The sequence below is a fragment of the Geotrypetes seraphini genome, chromosome 10 (genome assembly GCF_902459505.1).
Source record: "Geotrypetes seraphini chromosome 10, aGeoSer1.1, whole genome shotgun sequence".
Lineage (NCBI taxonomy): Eukaryota > Metazoa > Chordata > Amphibia > Gymnophiona > Dermophiidae > Geotrypetes > Geotrypetes seraphini.
Window position 1 is genome coordinate 37,482,602 of NC_047093.1, and position 20,049 is coordinate 37,502,650.

Consider the following 20,049-nt stretch of genomic DNA (forward strand, 5'->3'; position numbering starts at 1 on the left):
TTTGTTCATTCCAGTCTAGTCCAATTCATTTCATATGGAAAGGAGAAATTAGGTCTTACCTGCTAATCTTTTTCCTTGAGTACCCCCCCCTGACCAATGTAGGCATGTGGGTATATATGTATTCCTACCAGATGGAGACTGAAAACTACTGACTTGTGACAACTCATAAGTATTCTTTGCAGCTCTTCACCAATTAATTTTTACTTACCAAGGACACAATCTCAAATTCCTCCAACGAACAAAATAGTAACTTTCAAAGAAATATACTCCAAACATAAAATAAATTTATCATACAGGAGCAGCTTGAATCCAGAAAACTTATTCTCTAGTCACCCAACTGCCTTTAGACTGAACCTTTTCTCCTACAACCTTCAACTAGACTGGACTTAAGGAAAGAAAATGCACAAGATTTGATTTCACCTTCATCATGCCTTCAAACTAGTCTGTGCACGCTGAGCACAGAAACCAGACAAGCCCACAGCCAATATACCCATGCCAAACAAAGTTGTTGCTTAAAATAATTCAAAGATGTTAGCTGCCCTACAAATTTCCTGTGGTGGAATAAGATGATTCTCCACCCACGATGCAGAATGGCTTCTGCTGAAATGAGCTTCCAGCACTGGAAGAGCCAAGATACCCTGAAGAACATGTGCTGAGGCAATCACTTCCTTAACCCATCTTGAGATCTTTGCCTTAGAAGCCAATCTGAACTCCTAAGTCCTTAATGCTTCTCTTCCTATATCCAGCTTATTTTGACATCCAATCTCATCACTTCTGACTCTAGAAATGCCAACTGATTTATTCTTAATATGTGAGTTTATGTTTAAATATGTTTATTAAAGTTTTACAATAAAGAACAGCAAAAATATGAGCAGCATAACAGTACCAACACTACCCCCCCCCCCCCCCCCACCCCAATCCCCAATACACAAATGCAAAGCAAAGCAAAACAACCGTCTTCCAGAGAAAGAAATATCATGGGTTTAGCAAATTACTTCGAGCTTTATGTGATAAAGTAAGCCAAAATGGCTCCCAAATGGAGCAGTAAGTGCGTCCCCTAGGAGAGTCCAGCGTATGTATAAACAAGCGCTCCATTGATGCCTGCTGAAGCATGAGAATACGCCAGTGGGATAAGGTTGGTGATTCAGGTACAATCCAGCAATGTAAAATAGTTTTTTTCCCCAGCAACAAGGCCCTCTCCAAGAAACCCCGAAATCCTTTAGGAGATGCTCTAGGCAGATGGTCCAAAGTAAAGAGCAGCTCGGGGCCCTGAAGGTAACTATGATGCCACATGTCTGTAATATGACGATGTAGTTGAGTCCAAAAGCCCCGAATTCGAGGGCAAGTCCAGTATTGATGTCCTAAAGAAGCCTGAGGTTGGTGGCATTTGAGACATGTATCTGTAGTGCATAGTTTAACTTTATGAAGATAAACCGGAGACCGGTGAAGTCGAAGAAAAAATTTATAGTTCATCTCAATCAAAGCAACAGATGTTGTGAGAACCTGTATTCTTTTGAGACCAGTTTGTATTTGTAATCCAGTAACCGCACAAGATAGATCTCGAGACCAAAGAGCAGCATAATGATCATAGGAGATAGGTCCCAGGTTATCCCGTAGATATCGGATATGGAACCGCAGTGGAATCTGGTCTTGAGCTGACAAACACAAGGCTTCCGATAGAGCCTCTCTACTATGGCTGGTAAGTCCTGTCCTCTGAAGAGACCGCACATAGGAGACCATCTGAGAATAAGCTAACCAATCTCCAGGCGTCCATTGATAATCCGTTTGCATCACTGGAAATGATGGCACAACACCCTGCGAAGTAACCACCTGGAAAATGTATTGAAGGTTAGTAGTTCTCCATATTGAAAGAGGGTAGCTAGAAGTTCCTGGAGGAAAATCCTTATTGTCCAGAAAAGGCAAGTAAACCGTATCAGTAGATGGTATTTTCAAAGACTTGCATAACCTCCGCCACACCTGGCGAAGAGGATTAATAAACATACCCCCACCATACCCACTCGGAAGGTGACGAGTGTGAAGAAAATAACTGAAGTGGTATGGGTCACAGAGCGTGAGCTCCGTAGCAGTCGCAGAAAAGTAGCGAGTGCCCCGGAACCAGTCGTTCAAGTGACGCATTTGACACGCTTGCGAAATCAAACGCAAGTTCTGCAGTCCCAAACCCCCATGTGATCTGGGAAGCATCAAGACATGTAATGCCAGTCTCGCGCGCTTCCCGTTCCACAGGAAGGATGTCAGGCTCTTGCCAACCAGTTTATCATGTTTAATAGACAACAAGATCGGAAGCATTTGAAGCACGTAAAGCCATTGAGGCACCAGAACCATATTATACAGAGCAATTTTGCCCATCAGGGACAAGGGAAATTCCCTCCAAAGTTGCAATTTTTGTTGAGTAAGAGTCAGGAGGGGCAAGACATTCAGTGTGTACAGTCTAGTGAGGTCCATAGGTATCTTAATCCCCAGGTAAGTCAAATGGTCAGTCACCCACCTTAGGGGAAAGTCTCCCGTCCAGGTGCCAGGGACCTCTTTAGACAAAGGCATAACTATCGATTTTTGGGAATTTAGAACCAACCCCGAATATAAACTAAACTCATCCAAGATGGCTAATGCCCTGGTCAAGGATGACTGAGGAGAAGATAAAGTCAACAAAATATCATCCGCAAAGGCTAAGACGCGTAATTGAGAGTTCCCCTCTGGAATGCCACTCAATTCATCGTCTTTCAATAAAGTACGTAAAAATGGATCCAAATACAGCAAAAACAAGAGTGGAGATAGAGGGCTTCCTTGACGCGTACCTCGAAGTATGGGAAAGGACTCCGTCTTAGTGCCGTTGACCAAGACGCTTGCCGTCGGAGACGAGTATAACAATCGTATCGCTTTGTGGAACCAACCCGTTATCCCCATATGAGTGAGAACCGCGAACAGGTAGTGCCAATTGACCTGGTCAAAAGCCTTAGCGGCGTCTAGGCTAACCAAGATACCGGCAGTGTGTGCAGCTTGGGATCTAAGTATAGCCGTCAACAGTCGTCTAACATTTAAAACCGAGTGTCGGTGTTTTACAAAACCCACCTGTTCCGGAGTAATCAGCTGAGGGAGTAAGGTAGCCAACCGGTTAGCTAACACTTTATCGAGGATTTTTATATCCACGTTTATGAGGGATATTGGGCGATAAGATTCTACTTCAAATTCCGGCTTACCGTGTTTCGGAATTAAGGTAACATAAGCGTGGTTGGAACCCACCGGAAATGCACCCTCAGCCAGCGCCTGTGTGTAGTATGCCTCCAATGGGCCACAGATGTGTGCGAACAGGGCCTTATAAAACTCCGGGGAAAACCCGTCCGGGCCCGGGGCCGTGCGATTCCTCAGCTGTTTAACAGCTGATTGCAGTTCTTTCCCCTGTATTGGCCTATTCAGTGCTGCACGCATAGGAGAGGACAGACGTGGCATACCTGCGTCCTCCAAATAGTCCTGCGCCTCAGGCCCCCCCTCTCCCTCAACAGAAGAGTAGAATTGTTTATAGTGACGATAGAAGCAATCAGCTATATCCCCCGTTTTGGTCACCTTTGTGCCATCTGACAATTGCAAACAAGGGATATAACGATTAGATCGTTTAGGTTTGGTCAGGGCAGCCAGTAATCTGCCAGGCCTATTTCCATGCTTATAATAATTAAATTTGGTGTAATACAATGATTTCTTTGCGCGGTCATGCAACATCGTATTAAGAGCATTTTGTGCGGATGCTAACTGCTCACCAGAACTAAGCGTGGGCCGACGTAAATGTTGCCGCTTAAGCACCACACATTCCCTCTCCAGTCGTACTATACCCTGTGTTATTCTCTTCCTGTGGGCAACAACATATGCAATAACATCCCCCCGGAGAACCGACTTAGCCGCCTCCCAGAATAAGAGTGGCGTCTCTCGGTGTTGAGCGTTAAATCGAAGATAGTCTTCCCATTTTCCAGTAATATAGTTAACAAAGTCCGGGTTATCTATTAAGTAAGATGGGAAACGCCAACCCCCCAACCAAGGAGAGTCCCCCAAGAGGACATCAACCCACACTGGGCAATGATCCGAAATCGAAAGAGGGCCAATTTCCGAGGCATCAATCAATGAAAAAGAACCTCGAGAAACCAAAATATAATCAAGTCTAGAATAAGTCTGGTGAGCTCTCGACTGGTGGGTGAAATCCCTTTCTTGAGGATGGAGTAGCCTCCATGGGTCAAGCAATTCCAACGCTTCACATAAGTAAGGAATGCCTCTACCCATGGCGGTTCTCTGTATCGATCCCGGGCCTGATCTGTCCTGGGCATTATCCAAAACCTGATTAAAGTCTCCCAGGACCAGCAAAGGATGAGTTTGGTCCCTTTTACCTATTCGGACAAGAGTCTTAAAAAATTTGTGGTCATATTGGTTCGGACCATATACCATTAATACATTAAACACTTGATCAGACATAGTCACTCTACAGTAAAGAATCCGTCCCAAAGCATCTGCAAAAAGCTGTTCAATCTTCCCCGGAAATCCCTTCCGAACCAATAGTACCACCCCTGCATGTTTAGTAGAAGAGGACGAGTGAAAAATCTGGCCAACCCATCCATTTAGAAGTTTGGCATGTTCTGTGTTAGACAATCTGGTCTCTTGTAAGCAAGCAAGATCTGCCTTGTGGTGTTGTAATCTACTCAGGATCTTGGTACGTTTCACAGGGGACGTAATACCTCCCACGTTCCAGGAGATCAACCGGAATGTCTTACCACACACCAGGGCCACAGAAGCATACCTGCCACAAATACAATTCCCGTGGGCCCCTGGGTGCCCAGCCTTCACCCAGAGGACAACCGGAAGCAATGAACCATATAAACCCAAATGAAAAAGCAAACAGACTAAATAAACATCCTCTGGAAGTGAAAACAAAAGCATCTGTGTCCAAAGACCCCATTCCCTTACCCACCCCCCTTCCCCTCCCACCCTTCCCCCTTCCCCCCAACATCCCTATATCCCCCCTTGCCATCCCTTGAAACCCAAAATCCTTCCAGCACCCGAAGGAACACTGAAGGTTAGAGCATGTCTCTTGTGCCATCGGAACCTGTCCCTCTTATAAACCAAAACATATTGTACAGTGCAGGGATAATAGTCAGCACTCCAAGTAACCTTGAAAACAGCAAACATGAGTAACATACATAAGGAAATATTGCTCAGGTAGGCGGAGGTGTAGTAGAGCCCAAGCGGTTGACAAAGTCCCCAGCCAAGATGTCCGAGTCAAATACATGCCATTTACCATCTAGGTATATTTTCAGAATTGCAGGATACAAGAACAGAAAACGGCATTTAAGATCCGCCAATTTCTTGCAGATAGGGTAGAAAGTTTTTCTCCGTTCCGTCAGGGCCGACGAGTAATCTTGACCAATCCGTATTGGAGCAGATTCATATTGTAAGGTCTCCCGTTTTAAGCGAAATTCTCGCAAAATTTCAACTTTGTGCCGGTAATTATGCAGTTTCCCTATCACCACCCTGGGCCGCTGATCAGTTCCAGTGCGAGGCCCGACTCTGTGGACACGCTCGAATCGAGCCGGGCCTAGTGCTGCGGGCATTGGCAGTTCGCTGGCCATCCATGATTCCACAACCGAGAGCAGCACTGAGTCGGAGATAGTTTCCGGGAACCCCATAAATCGCAGGTTACCCCTTCGGGACTTGTTTTCCAGGTCCTCAAGTTTATCCTGGTGCTGGCGTAATTGCGATTTCATGAGAGCCACTTCCGTGTCCACCCCTCGTGCCCCATCCTCCACTGTGGATACACGCTCCTCCAGGGCCGTAACTCGAGCTGAGTGGTCTTCCAGGAGGGACTCAAGCTTGGTAAGTTGAGCAGATAATTGCTCCATACAAGGTGTGAGGGCTTGGGCGATAAGCTGCTTAAGGTCTGCGAGCGTCTCCGTAGAAAATTGCTTGAGCGCGCCACCCGAGGGTTCCGCCATCTTCTCCTCTGTCGGCCTGCTCTTATCTTTTTCTTTGTCTTTCTTTGCCGATTTAGACGACATTGCTTTTGGAGATTTCGCCAAAAATTTGTCCATAGACTGTCCCACCGAATCCTACCAAAAATCAGCGTGGGTAATCGCTAAATCTCCTGCTTTAAAGATTTCAGAGGGGCCAGGTTCCGGAGCGGGCAATGCACGCTGCTTGCCCGTTCACAGCATCACGTGCTCTTTTCTAATATGTGAGTTTAATAAGTGCCACGCATGTTGCTACTATTGACCCACAGCACTCTTAAATTAGCAGTCTTGACCAGTATTTTTATTGCAGTCCAAAAACTCAAAGAACTCTCTCCAGTTTCATATAATCCAATTTACTACTTCAAAAGAAAATGGTGTGAAAAGATACAGACGAAAGTAGAAATGTCGATGTAATAAAAAGATACATGGATATAATCAAATCAAAAGTGCTATGGCTTCACAATCCACATATACATAGAAACATAGTAGATGAAGGCAGATAAAGACCCAAATGGTCCATCCACTCTGCCCAACCTTACCCTCTCTAAATTACTGATTTAATTTAAAATTGCCTTCTTGGCTATTTCTGGGCCAGAACTCAAAGCTCTGCCTAGTACTGTGCTTAAGTGCTTAGACTGAATTCTCCATCAAAGCTTACTCCAGCCCATCTAAAGTTTAAACCAGTCTTTCTCCACCTTTTCAAGCCAAGTACCCCCTAAATCTAACAAATACCAACCAAGTACCCCCACCCAAGTTCCGCCCCAGACCCGCCCAAACTCCACCCCCATAATAATAGTACTAATTGTAATGCAATTTCTTCCATCCATTTTTCATATACACACAATATAATCTTACTAATACACTAGTGTTTAAGCCCATTACATTAACGGGTGCTAGAATAGATGTGTAAACTTTTAGCACAATGGGGCGCTGAGACCTTTCTTTCTTTGCTTCCTACTCCCCCTGTCCAGCAGTAGCCCTTCTCCCTTCCTTTTACTTCCCCTCTGTCCAGCAGCACCCCTTCTCTGCTTCCCCTGTCCAGTAGTAGCCCTTCTCCCTTCCTTTTATCTCCCTCCTGTCCAGCAGCACCCCTTCTCTGCTCCCCCTGTCCAGCAGTAGTCCTTTTCCCTTCCTTTTACCTCCCCCCTGTCCAGCAGAACCCCTTCCCCTGCTCCCCCTGTCCAGCAGTAGCCCTTCTCCCTTCCTTTTACCTCCCCCCTGTCCAGCAGCACCCCTTCCCTGCTCCCCCTGTCCAGCAGTAGCCCTTCTCCCTTCCTTTTACCTCCCCCCTGTCCAGCAGCACCCCTTCCCTGCTCCCCCTGTCCAGTAGTAGCCCTTCTCCTTTCCTTTTACCTCCTCCCTGTCCAGTAATACCCCTTTCTCCCTTTTCTGCTCCCACTGTCCAGCATTCGCTAGCCCAGGCAGCCTCGGGGCTTTTGCTAGGCTGGGCCTTGCATTATCGAAGTGGGCCGGCCTAGCAAAGGCCCCGCAGCTGCTTGATGAAACCGCAGCTGCTCTGCTGCTGGTCCGGGGGTGGGAAGAGGCATCCCAGCAGCATAGGCAGAAGGCAGGAAGTCAGCCAGCGTCAGAGATCAGGGCAGAAGGCAGGAAATCAGCTGAGGCAGGCACAGATGATCGGAGGCAGGCAAATTATTGTACTGCACATGCATGGCACAACAGTGCGTGGCACGAACGCACGGAGATTAATGTGCGCATGCGCACTAAGGGTTTTATTTTGATTAATAATGGTAACCACAAAATAAAAAAACCACAAAGCACACTGTACGCAGAGAAAATGTTAATTATCATTTATATCTGGGGGTTTTCAAAGAGGTCAAGGCAGATGACTTTAAAATATGCAATCAGTAACAACTATAAAAAATAGAAAAATATAGAGCAAAATATAGAGAGCAGATATAAATTCTCAACACTGACACATTTTGATTACTAAATTGAAAATAAAATAATTTTTCCTATCTTTGTCGTCTGGTGATTTCATGAGTCTCTGGTTGCACTTCCTTCTGACTGTGCATCCAATATTTCTTTCTTTTTTCTGCCTCCTGCATGCTTCCTCTCCACCAGACCTCATTCCATTCCCCAACCAATATCTCTCTCGGTCTCTCTACGAGTCCAACTTTTTATTCCTCTATCTCCTTGCCTGCCCCCCCCCACCCATTAAAGCCACCACCGCTGATTTCTCCCTGCCACCCCACACACTCCAATTACCCCCAACTTTTTCTTCCTCTCCTTCCACCTCTCCCCCACCACTGAATCCACCGCCACCCATTCCTCCCTGCCTCACCTCCGAAGCTGACCCTGCCACCTGACACACTCCATTCCCACGCATATCCACCACCGTCACTGCAGCAGCAGCAACAACAGGGACAGGCCAGGTGTGTGCAGCGACTGCAGGTAGCCAGCCCACAAGCCTTCCTCCCCAACATTAATTCTAAGTCGGAGAAAGCTCTGGGGCAGCAATTGGCTGTGGGCTGGCTGAGTGCAGTTCCTCCTTACATTACTCTTTAATCCACCATCCCTCAACCTCAAGTCATGTCCTTTGGTTGTACCATTTTCCTTTCTCTGGAAAAAATTTTGTTCTACGTTAATACCTTTCAAGTATTTGAACGTCCGAATCATATGTCCCGTCCCTCCTTTCCTCTAGGGCAGAGGTAGGGAACTCCGGTCCTCGAGAGCTGTATTCCAGTCGGGTTTTCAGGATTTCCCCAATGAATATGCATGCGATCTATTTGCATGCACTGCTTTCAATGCATATTCATTGGGGAAATCCTGAAAACCCGACTGGAATACAGCTCTCGAGGACCGGAGTTCCCTACCCCTGCTCTAGGGTATACATATTTAGGGCTTCCAGTCTCTCTTCATACGTCTTTTGGTGCAAACCTCCTACCATTTTCATCATCCTCCTCTGGACCGCTGAGAGAAGACTCCTCATCCTCATGAAATCCCAGACATCTAAGTTAACAAAAATGGTGCTGACTGTATAAGAACTGCAATATCTGAACTACAATACAACAGGCCAAATTTGAAAATGGATTCTGCAAAAAAAGAACACTTCTGCAAAAAGACTTCATCTTTGACCTAGATGCTGACAACTATCTGCTGATGTTAACAACTACCGGTTATATTTGCTGCTGCTGACAAATATTACTAGCTATCCATACTATTCAGGGAATTTCCATGAAATGCATGGGTCACAAGACAAACTATAGTAATATCAACATAACATTTGAACAATTCAAGTGTCCTGAAGCAAACAGCACCCTGGAACCACTGATAACCACAATGCCCGAGAAGCAGAAGGAAAAGTCAATGGAGGAGGAAGGGACCCATGTTCAAGGGATCATTTACCTTAGTACTGAGAATACACCGTTATGGGGAATAGAGAAGTCATTTTTGACACTAAGAAGCTTTGTTACGACTCAGTTACTTGTAAAACAGACAATCATTAAAATTGAAAAAGTGTGAAAAGCCAATAAGAATAATCATGTAATTAGTAGCCATGCAGTACTCAGTACACCAGGCTCCTGGGCTTACGTAAAAGGTCAAACATTATTGATGATTAGTTTAGAATGGACTGGGCAAGCACAGACATGTCAGCACTCTGGTTTTCCCCTCCGTTTGGCTCAACTGCTGTTACATTATCCTTTTTGGATGATATATCATATAAACTGACTTTTTATTACTATTGTACATATATATTTTACAGAAATTGGGTTGTCGGTGTCTCCAACCAGTCTTCCACCACTTCAAGTCTTCTTATGTCCTTTGCCAGATAAGGTCTCCAAAACTGAACACAATATTCCAAGTGAGGCCTCACCAACAACCTGTACAGGGGCATCAACACCTTTTTTCTTCTACTGGTTATGCCTCTATTTATGCAGCCTAGCATCTTTCTGGAAACAGCCACCACCTTGTCACACTATTTCTTTGCCTTTAGATCTTCGGACTCTATCAACCCAAGGTCCCTCTCCCCATCCATGCATATCAGCCTTTCACCTCCCAGCATATACAGATCCTTCCGATTACTAATCCCCAAATACATTACTCTGCATTTCTTTGCATTGCATATAAAAAGATATTATTGCTGTGGTCACTTAAAAAAGAAAAAAGGTGTTATGTAATAAAAACATCAAATTAAGGAGCTGACAAAACTGTAGCAGTAGACTGGGAGAATAAATTCCTGGGCCAAAGAGAACAGGAAATACAAAAGAATTGAATGAAGGCTGGGCGTTGGAAATCATGTTTAATGATAGTCTATTGGAAAAAATGTAAAAATATAAAGGCTTATGAAAAGTATTTAATGCTAATGTTTTTAGATTAAGCCCTCCCGGATGTGCATTTTTAAGAGGAAAAATAATATTCAGTCATTACAATATTTTGTTAATGGCTCCCAAATCTCCTGAAATTTTCTAAAATTCCCCTTCTGTGTGGCTATTGTCCTTTCCATTTTATAAATGTGGGCGGTGGGAGGTTTCTGTTTGAGGCTTTTCCTCCCTGTGGGTGCTTTTTAGCTCATGTTGTAGGATGTTTTTACCTTCCACTAAATCATTGTGAAAATGTTATTGTTGACAATTTTGATTTTTTTCCACATATTCTGAGTTTTTTTTTGTTTTATAAATCTTTATTCATTTTCTTATGTTACAACAAGTGTTTCAAATAAACTCATTAAAAACTTGAATATACACACTTGATTAACTCACATATTAACATCAAATTTAATATTTCTTTAGAAAATTAATATTATATAAAGTTATAATATTACGCAAGAAATCTAAATTTATATAATTCTTATTGAATATAATAATCCCACACCCCTCCCTCCCTCCCAATCAATAATATATAAAATCAACTTTATTGTGAATTCATTCAATTATTGATATGGTATGTAATAATCAGAAATAAAATCCCACCCCATTCCCCTCTAATCAAAAATCTTATCATGGGAAAATTTAATCATTCATTACAGAAATCTGTTAACGGTCCCCAGACTTTTTGAAATTTACTCACATATCCTTTTTGTGTTGCAATGGTGAGTTCCATTTTGTATATATGGCATACAGAATTCCACCAGAAATTGTAATTTAACCTGTCATGTTTTTTCCAATTATATGTTATTTGTTGTATTGCTATTCCAGTTAAAATAAACAGAAGTTTGTTGTTACTTGATGAAATTTGACTTCTTGCTCTCATAGTTGTTCCAAATAAAATAGTATCATATGTCAAGACTACCGGATTTTCTAACATCCTATTGATTTGAGGCCAAATTGATTTCCAGAATGATAAGATAAATGGACAATAGAATAAAAGGTGATCTAATGTCCCGATTTCAACATGACAAATGCCAGCATCTATTAGACTTAGAACTATCTATCTTTTGTAAACGAACAGGGGTCCAAAAAGCTCTATGCAGAAGAAAAAACCAAGTTTGTCTCATAGATTCTGACACCGTACATTTTAACCTCCAAGACCAAAGTCGTGGCCACTGAGATGCATTAATTTGATGCTTTATCTCAATGCTCCAAATGTCTCTAAGACCATTTTTTGGGTTTTTATACAAATCTGGATATTAATTTATACCACTGTGCGGCTCTATGATCCATTGAATCCATCTGGAAGCATAAGAATTCCAAACTATGATAATTAGTAAGATTTTTCCATTCAGGGAACCCTACTTGAATGGACTGCTTCAATTGCAACCATCTAAAATATTGTGATTTATTAAGATTAAATTTATGTTGCAATTGTGAAAACTCCAGCAACTTACCATTTTTTATTACATCTTCCAAAATACGAATACCTGCTATCATCCAATGCTTCCAGATGATTTTAAAACCGCCAATTTTGATCTTGGGGTTTAACCAAATCGTTTGAGTTGTTGATTTACTTATTGGGATAGGAGTTAGATTACTTATATATCTTAAAGTTTTCCAAGTATCCATAAAAATTTTATGCTCTTTATATAACCTTGGCATTTTGATACTAACTACATGACTAAGACGCAAGGGAAACATAAGTCTCCATTCTAACCAGAATCAGTCTGGAATATTATCAGTGGGCTCTGGGAGGATCCAATACATACCTTGACGTAAAATATAGGCTTGATGATACCTATAAAAATTGGGAAAATTTACCCCGCCCTCCACAATTGGCCTTTGCAACGACACTAAAGCAATTCTAGGATGTTTACCAAGCCAAATAAATTTTGTCAAAATCCTATTTAATTTTTTATAAAAAGATTCTTGAAAGAAAACTGGTATCATCCCCATTTGGTAACAAACTATAGGCAAAATCATTATTTTAACAGTTTGTACTCTTCCCCACCAAGATAAATGCAAAGGATTCCTTTGCTCACACATTTCTGTCACCTTTTGTAATATACATTTTTCATTAATTTTCATTGTCTCATCCACTGTTTTTGTAATCCAAATTCCAAGATATTTAATAGCATCCTCCTTCCAAACAAAAGAGAATGTATCGAATAAACCTTTTGTACAATGTACATTTAATGGAAGAACTTCTGATTTATTCCAATTTATCTTATATCCTGAAAATTTTCCAAATTTCTCAATCAACTCAAGTAAACATGGAATGGTAGATTCTGGATTCCTCAAATACAATAGTATATCATCTGCATAGGCAGATACCTTATATTCTCTATCTGAATGTGGTATACCTTGTATTTCCTTTACTTGTTGGATAGCCAATATTAAGGGTTCTAAAACAATATCAAACAGCAAAGGAGACAAGGACAACCTTGTCTAACACCCCTCTGCAAATTAAATTTTTCTGAAAAAGTATTATTAATATATAATCTAGCAGAAGGGGAACTATACAACGTTTGTATTATTTGTATGAACCCAGGACCTATACCAAACCATTCCAATGCCTGATACATAAAGGTCCATTCTACTCTATCAAAAGCCTTCTCTGCATCCAGAGAAACAGCAAAAGTAGGCTCTCTCATTTTCTTTGTTAAAAATAACATATGGAATGCCAATCTGGTATTATGAGATGAATGTCTTTGAGCAACGAATCCTGTTTGATGCATACCTATAATATGAGGGAGAGCTTTAGCCAATCTTAACGCTAATATTTTTGCTAGTAATTTACCATCTACATTTATTAAAGATATTGGCCTATAGTTTGAAACCAAAGTGGGATCTTTATTTGGCTTTGGCAAAACAATAGTTAAAGATTCTGCTATAGTGCCAGTAATAGAACCTTTATTAAGTTGATGTTGATAAAGATTTAATAAATAAGGCAATAGAAAATTTTGAAATGTTTTATAAAACTCCACCGTATATCCATCACCACCTGGAGCGGATCCAACTCTAAGGGACTTCAAAGCTGTTCCTAATTCTTTTAGTGATATTGGCTCTTCCAAGCTTTGTTTTACATGTTCAGGAATTTTTGGACCCTCTAACATTTTCAAAAATTCTAAACCATCTTTTTCTTTATCTAAATAAGTCTCGGAAGAATAAAGAGATCTATAAAACTTTAGGAACTGTTTTAAAATAGGCTCAATTAGTGTAAATGTTTCACCATTTTCATCTTTAATGGCAATTAATTTTGATTTCCTTTTTTTTTCGCTTTAAGATAATTTGCCAATATTCTTCCCGCCTTATTTGAGTTACCATAATACAATGCTTGCTAAGAAAATAAATCTTTCCTAATCAACTTAGATGAAATCTCATTATATTTGCCCTTAAGCTTTAACAACTCTTGTTGAATAGAATATTCCCATTTTTCTATAAGTTTTGATTCTAAAAATTTAATCTCCTTCTCTAAGTTTAAAAATTGTTTTTTAATCTGTTTTTTAAGATAAGCCGAATAAGAAATTATTTGTCCTCTCATTGATGCCTTAAAAGCATCCCATAATATTTCCATAGAGATCTCATCTTTATCATTCAATTGAAAATAATCCTTCATTTTTGTTTGAAGATTCTCACAAAATATTGGATCAGCAAGCAATGTATTATCAAACTTCCAAATTGGTCTATTAGTATTTTGATCTGTGATCTTAATTTCAATCCATACCCCACCATGATCAGATAAAATGATTGGATCAATGGCAGCTTGTGTCACTTGATGTATCAAATGATTTGAAATAAAAATATAATCTATTCTTGAAAAAGAGTTATGAACATGAGAACAAAATGAAAATTCCCGCCATCAAAATGAAGTATTCGCCAAATATCTGTCAAATCGCAAGATTGTACCAAATTATCTAATCCCAAAGATTTCATAAATCTACTTGGGTTTTTATCCAATAGAGGATCCATAACAGCATTGAAATCCCCAGCTACTATTAGATTTGAAGTAGCCAGTGGCAAAATCAGTTGTTGAAGAGTCTTAAAAAATTCATTTTGATTCGAATTAGGGGCGTATATATTAAACAACGTCATGGTAGTATTTCCCATGCTCATTTCCACATTTACCCATCTGCCATGAATATCTGATGCCTTTAATTTGAATGAAGCAGAGCATTTTTTATTCACTAGAATAGCAACACCCGCTTTTTTCCCTATAGCTGGTGAGAAAAAACAATGCTTGACCCAACCTCCTTCCAGCTTATTAGATTCAATATTTGAAAGGTGGGTCTCTTGTATGAAGCATATATCCGCATTTTGCCTCTCTAAAAATAATAATGCTTTTTTCCTTTTTATCATGTGATTCAGACCATTAACATTCAAAGATAATATTTTAAGATCCATATATGTTTTTATAATACAATTTATCCAAAATCAAACAAATAATGATTTTTACTAATAAATTTTCCCAGTACACAAAATAATTTATAATATCCCACACTCACCCATCCCCCCACTATATCTCTCTCTCCCACCCACCCCCAATTAAATACGAAAACTTGGATACGCAGGTTGAGGTTAGGTATAAAATAACTCCCTCAAGCTATTACAGAATATAACTTTAATTACTACCAGTAAATTATTCCAATATATCACTTAAACTGTTTCCTGAATCCAGCAAAACCTTTTTTTTTTTTTCCTCCCAAGCCTATAAATCTTAGACACAAGTTTGATGTATTGATTTTCATATAAGAGATAAATTATCATTACCCCGCGACTAATTTAATTATATATTTCTAATAAAGTGTGCAATAATATTGGACCCAAATATGTCTCTACATATATTATATTATATAGTACTTATCATCCCAGTACTAGTTGTATTGGACATTAAGACTATTGGGTCCTGAAGGAAGCTATATGATTAAAGATCTATCTCAATTTTATAAAGTAATCCTCCACTAAACTTACCTTCGGTTAAGTCGTGAAGGGGAATCGAAAAGAAATCTAATATTTCAAAACCAAAATAAAACGTCTCTAAACGCTATCTTTTAAACTCGCATTTTTTTTTTCCCCCATTGAAGATATGAATTATATAAACCGCTAGACATACATTCTTTTCAAACATACTTTGAAACGCAAACTCAAAACGGAAGTACTTCCTCTAACAGGAAATCCTTCATTTTAACCAATCCTATTCTGTTCTTATACATCACGATATATTTGGTAATATTATTGAAGACTTCCTCCTCCTCCCCCTTAAGTAACGCCTCCTGCTTATATATAACCAATCAATGCCTCTCCCATATAAGGTTAAAAAATTCATATCCTGCGTTAACATCTCATTCAGATCTTCACTATTACCACGATCTTACATGCAAGTATATTTTCATCTAATAGTTTTGTAAAACTTTTCATTCTAGAAATGCAAGATCATGTTAAATTTTATGTTCTTTTCTTTCATTTCTTCTAAGATCGTTGTTCGTCTTATAGTTCCATGCTTGTGCACATGCACATGCGATTCTGTTCCGTTGGAATTTGAAACCAATCCATAAAAGTTCTAAGTTTTAACCGAAGATCTTTTGTATTTCTGTTGATAAGATCAATATGTATAAATTAAAGTTTAATAAATTATAAATAAATAATCAGTATTAACCGGAAAATTTTCCTTTAAAATGACTTTTAGGATGCCATTGGTGGTTCATATTGTTCTAGATATTCTTGTAACTTTTTAGGGTCTGAAAAATTTTGAGTTTTATTTGCAATTGTGACTTTCATTACTGCCGGATAAAGAGCCCGTATCTAGCCCCTAGCGATCTTAATTGGGGCCTTAGATCCAGAAATTGTTTTCTCCTAGATGCAGTTTCTCTCGCAAAGTCAGGGACAATGTGTATTTTTGCATCCTGACATCTGAGATTTTTGTTCTCCTTGGCTAATTGGCAAATTTCCATCGCTTGTTGATGTCTCAAAAGTTTAAAAATTAAAGTCCTTGGACCTGTTTGTGAGGTTTTCTTCTGTGCTGGTATCCGGTGTGCCCTTTTGATTTCCAACGCAGTCTTGAATTTTAATGGTAGCACTTTAGGCAGGAACTGTTCCAGGAAAGTTATAGGATCGTTTTTTTCCACCCCTTCCGGCATTCCGATGATTCTTAAATTATTTCTTCTTTCACGGTTCCGGCTGTCTTCAAGGTCTCTTTTAATTTCTTCAACCTCCTTCCATATTATTTTGCATTGTCTCATGTCCATATTTAGTTGTTCAGAATTGTCTTCTAAAATATTTATTCTATTTTCCGCCACATCCACTCTTTTAGTAAGCACTGCAGCATCGTCGATTGCTTTTTGTAATTTTTTGTTGCTAATACAATTTCTTTAATTTGCCGCAATTCTTCCATAACGTCGGGGCTTTCATCTGATGGCAACGGAACTTTTGAAGGAGGAGTGCCCGGCTCCGGCTTTGATCTCTTATTACTTCCTGTACCGGATCCTCCAGCCCCCGAATTGCATTTGTTCTGTTTGCTAGATGCCATAATCTGATAATATTCAGCTTTTTTTCCCTTTAAAATTTAATTTTTTTGTAGTATTTTCTATAAATAGAGCTTGTCTGCACGGAGCTACTCTCTCACCCAACCATCAGAATTTGTGTCCAAGCCACGCCCCCCATATTCTGAGTTTTGATACTAATACAGCATCTCTACATGTGTTACACATTGGTTGCTAAGTGTGGTTCGTTTGAAGACCTGACATACTCTGCTTTTGTCTCTGGTCCTGCAGAAATAAAGTAGTACCATGAAGTAACAGACAGTTATCAGGTAGTTATACATGGGTCATGTGACTATGCTCAGCACCAAAATTGAAGGATTATTCCAGAGCTTTCCAAAAGTCTTCCACTGCCCAACTGCAGTAATTCCAACACTGCTTTTGCCTCATCAGTCCCTTCAGTTCTGTACAAAAGGTTTCACTGTGAGGGGATAATGCTAACAAGGGAGGCAGTAATGTGTGCGAGATTGAAGTGCCTACAGAACATTCAATACAATGAGAAAGTGATTTACCTGTAATGCAGTAAATAACAGCAGGTGAAGACCAAAATGACCTAATAGGAAAACCCAAAAGTAGATCCACTAAAAAGAGGCCATGTTTTGCTCACAAGCAGCAACAGGGGCTGCTAATGGATATAAAACCAACGGTATTGCGGGCACAATATAAAACCCACTCTTTGTACAAAAAAGCACAGTTACTTACCGTAACAGGTGTTATCCAGGGACAGCAGGCAGATATTCTTGACTGATGGGTGACGGCACCGACGGAGCCCCGGTACGGACAATTTTAGAGTGATTGCACTCTAAGAACTTAGAAAGTTCTAGCTAGGCCGCAAGCGCGCGTGCGCGAGTGCCTTCCCGCCCAACAGAGGCGCGCGGTCCCCAGTTAAGATAAGCCAGCTAAGAAGCCAACCCGGGGAGGTGGGAGGGACGCAAGAATATCTGCCTGCTGTCCCTGGATAACACCTGTTACGGTAAGTAACTGTGCTTTATCCCAGGACAAGCAGGCAGCATATTCTTGACTGATGGGTGACCTCCAAGCTAACAAAAAGAGGGATGGAGGGAAGGTTGGCCATTAAGAAAACAAATTTTGCAAAACAGATTGGCCGAAGTGTCCATCCCGTCTGGAGAATGCATCCAGACAATAGTGAGATGTGAAAGTATGAACTGAGGACCAAGTAGCAGCCTTGCAGATTTCCTCAATAGGAGTGGAACGGAGGAAAGCTACAGATGCTGCCATAGCTCTAACTTTGTGGCCCGTGACAGAACCTTCCAGTGTCAGGCCCGACTGAGCATAACAGAATGAAACGCAAGCAGCAAGCCAATTGGATAGCGTGCGTTTAGATACAGGATGACCCAACTTGTTAGGATCAAAAGACAAAAACAGTTGAGGAGATGATCTGTGAGGTTTAGTGCGTTCGAGATAGTAAGCCAAAGCACGTTTACAGTCCAAGGTATGCAAAGCCTGTTCACCTGGATGAGAATGAGGCTTTGGAAAAAATACAGGTAGGACAATGGACTGATTAAGATGAAAGTCAGACACAACCTTAGGGAGAAACTTTGGATGTGTACGTAGAACCACCTTATCATGGTGAAAAACAGTGAAAGGTGGATCGGCCACTAGTGCATGCAACTCACTGACCCTCCTGGCAGAAGTGAGAGCTATCAGGAAGACCACTTTCCAAGTGAGAAATTTGAAATGTGCTGTGGCCAAAGGTTCAAAAGGAGGCTTATCTTAACTGGGGACTGCGCGCCTCTGTCGGGCGGGAAGGCACTCGCGCACGCGCGGTGCGGCCTAGCTAGAACTTTCTAAGTTCTTAGAGTGCAATCACTCTAAAATTGTCCGTACCGGGGCACCATCGGTGCCTTCACCCATCAGTCAAGAATATGCTGCCTGCTTGTCCTGGGATAAGGTTAGTTACATTTACATTTTTTCTTATGCCATCAAATGTGCTTCAACTGGTATTCTATTTTGTGCCTGAGTGCCTTAGCCCCACGCAGCCTATGGCTGAAATATGGCCATGTTCGTATTTGAGTTGCATCTTTTATCTTTACATCATAACTTAAAACTATGCTTTATAATTCTTCCTTTGTTGGGGATTCTACTTTTGGCTTTCCTATTATGCCTGTAGAAATTTGCCCTTCATTTTTGATGAAAACGATCTGCTCAGTTTGTTCAGTTGAGTCATCCAGTTTAAGCAGATGCACACAAATTTCCATATACTGTATAGCTCAACATCAAATCCCCCAGGTCTTTTTATCTGAACTCTTAAGATTACTTTTAACCGCAACCTACCATATCTATCCAAAGCATGCCCAAAAATCTGTATAATGATGGCCTCCATCACCTCTACTAGCTTTGTAACAAGTTAAGCCAACATGCAGGCCCTTCCATGCACAATTAGGAAGTCTTACAATAATTCCCAAAGTCAAACATGTTTCAAAGAAGCTAAAATTAAAACTTGTCTTGGCCAAAAAATGGATTAAAGGATAACAGCTCCCTGGACCCTTTTGACTATGTTCCAATCATCAAATCAAAGGTTATGTAAACATCCTATCCCCCATTGAAGGGGTATAAACAAGGGCCTTGCTTATGCCCCTCTGAATGCCAAACTGATCACCTTTTCAAGTCCTCTATTAAGATCACATAGAACCCAGGGGTCGCCATTAAACATATCACATCTAATTGGAAGAATTGGAGTAAACTCAATTACTGTTTCTGGTGGAACTCGTTGTGTCAAATTTATAAAATGGAAAGAACAATTGCGATACAAAAAAGGAAATTATAATAAATTTAAAGAGATCTGGGGGCCACTGACAAAATATTGCAATGAATAAATACCATTTTTCCAATATAAGTATAAGTGCAGATGGAGGGTGGGGGGAGGAACATCTGAATTTAATGAAATTTTAGTCCATTGGACAAGTATTTTTTATATGATATATTTGAATGGATATAGGGTGGGAAGGGTGGGAGGGAAGGGATTAAATCTTATGTATTAAAGTTGGAATGATAAGAAATTCAAGTGATGTATACAATTCAATATGTCATGCACTTGATGTAAGAGATAAAATGAATAAAGAAATTAAAAAAAAAAAGATCACATAGAACCCCCCTGCCAAATCAAAACAAATCCTACTCATTCATAAGAGCTTCAGAAAACAGCCAAATGTTATTATGTAC

At 40.5% G+C, this 20,049-nt stretch overlaps 1 protein-coding gene across 2 annotated transcripts in view; it reads right to left on the bottom strand.

Moving 5' to 3' along the window:
• MYH10 (myosin heavy chain 10) overlaps positions 1–20,049 on the bottom strand; it is a 365,956-nt gene that overhangs the window by 98,907 nt on the left and 247,000 nt on the right. The window lies entirely within an intron of this gene.